Genomic DNA, 6,000 nt, shown 5'->3' with positions numbered 1-6,000 from the left:
AGTAAGAAGAGAAAATATCTCTTTCTCCAACTCTCTCTCAATCACTTACACTCCCCTCACACTCCAAACGATTCCAAACTCTCTTGGTTACACTGAAACATTCTTCTTCAATTCTAACACATTATTCTCCAATTCTTACATGGTATCAGAGCAGATTGTTCCTGTCTCTTGACTCCATCTCCATCACAATCTTCCGCATCATCTCTCTTTGTTCTCTAACCGTTGTTCTAAAAATCTCTTCTCTATCTCTTTCTCTTTTTAACCGTTGGACAAACACTTAAACCAACGAGTTTACCATGGAAACCACCAAAACTATGATTGTTCCAGTTACTCTCAAGGGAGAGAACTACTTACTGTGGGCTAGAACCACAAAGACAGCCCTATGCGGCAGAGGACTTTGGTCCTATGTTGAAACGAGCGAAGCTCCAAGTGGCGAGACCACCAAAGAAGGCAAGGATCTTGCCGGAGATGAAAGGAACAAATGGTTCCAAGAAGATCAAGGAGTCCTAGCTATCATCCAAAACTCACTTGATGCCCCTATCCTAGAAGCTTACTCCTATTGCGAAACCGCAAAGGACTTATGGGACACTCTCAAGAACGTGTTTGGAAATATTACCAATGTCAACCGTATCTTTGAGATTAAGAGGGCTATTAACAATCTCAACCAAGAAGATATGGAGTCCACCTAGCATTTTGGGAAGTTTAGGTCCTTGTGGGCTGAACTAGAGATGCTTAGGCCGGCGACAATAGATCCAGCCATACTGAACGAGAGACGTGAACAAGACAAGGTGTTTGGTCTACTCTTAACCTTAAACCCCTCCTACAACGACCTCATCAAGCACATCTTGCGGTCAGATAAGCTTCCAAGCCTTGACGACGTTTTCAACCAAATCCAAAAGGAGCATGGCTCCATGGGTCTATTTGACAGCAAAGGAGCGCTAGTGACCGCCAACAAAGTCGATATGGTGTCCTCAAACCAAGGCTACTACAAACCGGATGACAAGAACCCACCGGTATGTGAGCACTGTAAGAAGGTTGGCCACTTCAAGAGCCGCTGCTGGATTCTTCATCCACACCTTCGCATTAACCGTGGAGGACCAAGCCGCGGAGGGCCACCGAGAGCCCATCAAGCAGCTGTAGCGGGGGAAACACCAACTTCCGAACCAAACCAACAAGCTGTCGGAGGAAATGGAACTGCACTCGCTGCCTCCTCCGAGCTGGTGAGGCGATCTGACCTTGATGCGCTCATCAAAGCCCTCAAGGAGGCCTCCGGTAAAACCTTTCTTTCCTTAAACAAAACTAAACCTCTTATTGTTGATTCTGGTGCATCACATCACATGATTAGTGATCCTAGGTTGATTAGTGATATTAAACCTGCTAATGGTAATGTTGTGATAGCTAATGGTGAGAAGGTACCAGTTAAAGGCATAGGGAATTTGAAACTGTTTGATAAGGAAACTAAAGCCTTTTATATGCCAACTTTCACATCTAACTTGCTATCAGTTAAGAGAGCCACCACTGATTTAAATTGTTATGCAATATTTGGTCCTAACAAGGTTCATTTTCAGGATATTGAGACAAGTAAGGTTCTTGGACAAGGAGGTTCCAAGGATGATCTCTATGTGCTTGAGGACTTAAATTTATCTACTTCTTCTGCATCTTGTTTTAATTCGGTTGTTGTTGAACCTAATGACTCTATCTTACATGCTAGGCTAGGACATCCTCACACTAGAGCATTAGCATTAATGTTTCCTAAAATTTTCTTTAAAAATGATGAGTGTGAGGCTTGTATTCTTGGTAAACATTGCAAGACTGTTTTCCATAAATCTACTACTATCTATGAAAAATGTTTTGATTTAATTCATTCTGATGTTTGGACATCTCCTTGCCTATCTAGAGAAAATCAAAAGTATTTTGTGACTTTTATTGATGAAAAATCAAAATATACTTGGTTAACCTTGCTTCCTTCTAAGGATAGAGTTCTTGAGGCCTTTAAATTTTCAAAATTATGTCACTAACCATTACCATGCCAAGATTAAAATCTTAAGATCAGATAATGGTGGAGAGTACACAAGCCATGTGTTTAAACAATACCTAGCCAAACATGGAATTCTTCACCAAACTAGTTGTCCATACACACCACAACAAAATGGAGTGGCTGAGAGGAAGAATAGGCATCTCATGGAGGTAGCAAGGTCTATGATGTTCCATACAAGGGTTCCAAAACGTTTTTGGGGAGATGCTGTACTTGCAGCCTGCTACCTTATCAACCGCACGCCAACAAAGATTCTTAATGACATATCTCCATTTGAGTTATTGAATAATGCAAAGCCTACCTTTGATCACTTAAGAGTATTTGGTTGTGTGTGCTCTGTGTTGCGACCAGGTGAACTACGAGACAAGCTTGATGCTAAGAGCACTAAAAGCATGTTTATCGGCTACTCTACAACACAAAAAGGGTATAAGTGCTATGAACCGGAGACCAGGAAGGTTCTCGTATCTCGTGATGTTAAGTTTGTGGAGACACGAGGGTTTTATAATGAGAAGAACTGGGATGAGCTTCGTGACCTCTCGGCCTCACCATCCGATCGGACACGCAACCTCCGAGTGCTTCTTGAGCGGCTAGGTATCGAAAACGATCGGGTCAGTCACAAACCTGCCGGGACAACATCACCAGCACACCCTGAGCCACCTATGGAACCTGCTCATGATGCACCTCCACCCGAGGATTCACCTACGGAAGACAATGTCGAGTCGTCGCCTACCGATGAAGTCCTGACCGAGGTACCAGTTCCCCAAGACAGTGCTGCCCCTGAGGCTGGAGCCATAGTTCCTCTTAGGCGTAGCCAACGCATCAAGTACCCTCCTACCAATTGGAAGAACACTCGTGTCTACTACAACAACATGGCCGTTGCCCATCCAATTCAAGCCGTTTGCTCTCTTGCCCACTTTCCTATGGATCATCAAGTGTTCCTTGGTCACATTGATGCAAATTGGATTCCTAGGACCTATGATGAGGCTAAGCATCACCAGGTGTGGAGAGAAGCGGTCGATGCCGAGAACACGGCCATGGTTCAAAACCACACATGGGACGAATCCGACTTACCCAAGGGCAAGAAGGCTGTAACCTCTCGATATATCTTCACTATCAAATATAAGAGCAATGGGGAGATTGAACGCTATAAAGCACGCCTTGTTGCTCGAGGCTTCACGCAAATGTATGGGGAGGACTACCTTGATACGTTTGCTCCGGTGGCTAAACTTCACACTGTCCTAGTTGTGCTCTCACTCGTCACCAACCTCGATTGGGAACTTTGGCAAATGGACGTGAAGAACGCCTTCTTGCAAGGAGAACTTGAAGATGAAGTGTATATGCGGCCACCACCGGGTTTAGAAGACACCATTGGTCCGGGAAAGGTCTTAAAACTCAACAAGGCGATCTATAGCTTGAATAAGTCTCCAAGGGCATGGTACCATAAGCTAAGCACCACTCTACTTGACAAAGGTTTTCGTAAGTCCGAGGCTGATCACACCCTCTTCACCTTACCAAGCGCCAAAGGTATAGTAGTCATTCTAGTGTATGTTGATGATATCATCATCACTGGAAGTGACTCGGTAGGTATTCAGGACACTAAAACCTTCTTGAAATCAGTATTTGACATTAAAGATCTTGGAAAGTTGAAATATTTTCTTGGGATAGAAGTTTATAGATCAAGTGAAGGATTATTTTTGTCTCAAAGGAAATATGCACTTGACTTACTGAGTGAAACAGGAAAATTAGGATATAGGGCAGTGTCAACACCCCTTGAAGAGAACTATAAGGCCGGAGGATAGGGGGAGCTTGACAATGCCCCATTCAAGGATGTTAGCCTCTACCGGCGGCTAGTAGGTAAGCTTATCTACTTAACCATCACACGGCCTGACATTTGTTTTGCTGTGAATCAGGTAAGCCAGCATATGAAGAATCCTACTGTGTACCACTGGAACATGCTGACCCGGATCCTCAAGTACATCAAAGGTTCACCGGGACAAGGCATTTGGATGGGGCGCAACAAGAACACCGAACTAGTAGGCTACTGTGACGCCGACTATGCCGGAGATCGTGAAGACCGACGCTCGACAACAGGCTACTGCACGTTCCTTGGTGGTAACCTAGTCACGTGGAAGAGCAAGAAGCAAAAGGTTGTATCACTTTCAAGTGCCGAATCCGAATATAGAGCCATGAGGAAGCTTACGACAGAACTAATGTGGCTCAAGGCTCTCCTCAAAGATCTTGGAATTGAGTCAACTAATCCGATCACAATGCACTGTGATAACGAAGCCGCCATCCATATAGCAACCAATTCAGTGTTTCACGAGAGGACCAAACATATTGAAATAGATTGCCATAAGGTTCGCGAGCAAATCAAGCTTGGAGTGGTCTTACCGTGCCATACCGAGAGCAAAGAACAGCTTGCTGACATTCTCACCAAAGCAGCAAGCCCTCAAGTGTGTGAATACATTCACCCAAAACTTGGCCTTATAGATCTCACTCGGCCATAGGCTCCTTACTTGGCACCTACACTCTTTTTCCCTTATGTATAGTTTTTCCCAAGTGGTTTTCTATACTAAGGTTTTTAATGAGGTGGGTGCCTATGTTGTCAAGCTTGACCGATAATCTTAGTGAAGCTTGAGGGGGAGTATGAAGTATGAAGTAGCACACCACCGTCCGTACGACTGTACGGACGTCCGTACCATCGACCAAGCGGGCCGTCCGTACAACCAATGAGAATATCAAGCCCGGTCCATCAAAGGGAAGCCTCCAACGGTCACAAGGCCTCAAGTCTTCGAGATCCTTCCTCCTTGGAGCCGTTGGGCGAGTTGCACAAGTGGGAGAAGTCACATGTGCAGTTTAAGAGATGTCACTATCTCTCTTTGTAAATGTGTAGAGTATCTTAGGAGAATATTCTTGTGTAAAGTTGCCTATAATTAGATTGTAACTAGGTTTCTGTTTTAGTAAGAAGAGAAAATATCTCTTTCTCCAACTCTCTCTCAATCACTTACACTCCCCTCACACTCCAAACGATTCCAAACTCTCTTGGTTACACTGAAACATTCTTCTTCAATTCTAACACATTATTCTCCAATTCTTACACAGAGTATCCAATGCATTTGACTAACTGTAAGAGTTCGGATTGAATTTAGAGTTTTTAGACAACACTTAAACCCGTTTTATTCCAAAACATGCTTAAACAGAGAAAACATGCTAAAACCCAGAGAAAACGTTGATTTGAAACTGTAAACAGCTAAGTTACTCTTTCTAGGGTCAAAATATGTAACAATACAATTCATTTGACTAATTATAAGAGTTCGGGTTGAATTCGGAGTGTTTAGACACCACTTTAACCCATTTTATCCCGAAACAGGCTAAAACCGAAAAAACATTGATGCGAAGCAGTAAACAGCTTTGTTACTGTTTCTAGGGTCAGAATGTGTAAGAATCCAATGCATTTGACTAACTTTAAGAGTTTGGGATGAATTTGGAGTGTTTAGACAACACTTAAACCCGTTTTATTCCAAAACAGGCTTAAACAGAGAAAACAGGCTAAAACCGAGAGAAAACATTGATTTAAAGCAGTAAACAGCTATGTTACTCTTTCTAGGGTCAACATATGTAATAATCCAATGCATTTGAATAATTATAACAGTTCAGGTTGAATTTGGAGTGTTTAGACACCACTTTTACCCATTTTGTCCCCAAATAGGCTAAACCAGAGACAACAGGCTAAACCAGAGACAACAGGCTAAAACCGAGAGAAAACATTGATTTGAAGCAGTAAACAGCTATGTTACTCTTTATAGGGTAAAAATATGTAACAATCCAATGCATTTGAATAATTATAAGAGTTCGGGTTGAATTAGGAGTGTTTAGACACCACTTTTACCCATTTTGTCCCGAAATAGGCTAAAACCGAGAAAAAATTGATTCGAAGTAGAAACACCTTTGTTACTGTTTCTAGG

The sequence above is a fragment of the Camelina sativa genome, chromosome 18 (genome assembly GCF_030686135.1).
Source record: "Camelina sativa cultivar CO46 ecotype springtype chromosome 18, ASM3068613v1".
Taxonomy (NCBI): Eukaryota; Viridiplantae; Streptophyta; class Magnoliopsida; order Brassicales; family Brassicaceae; genus Camelina; species Camelina sativa.
This window is presented reverse-complemented; position numbering follows the sequence as displayed.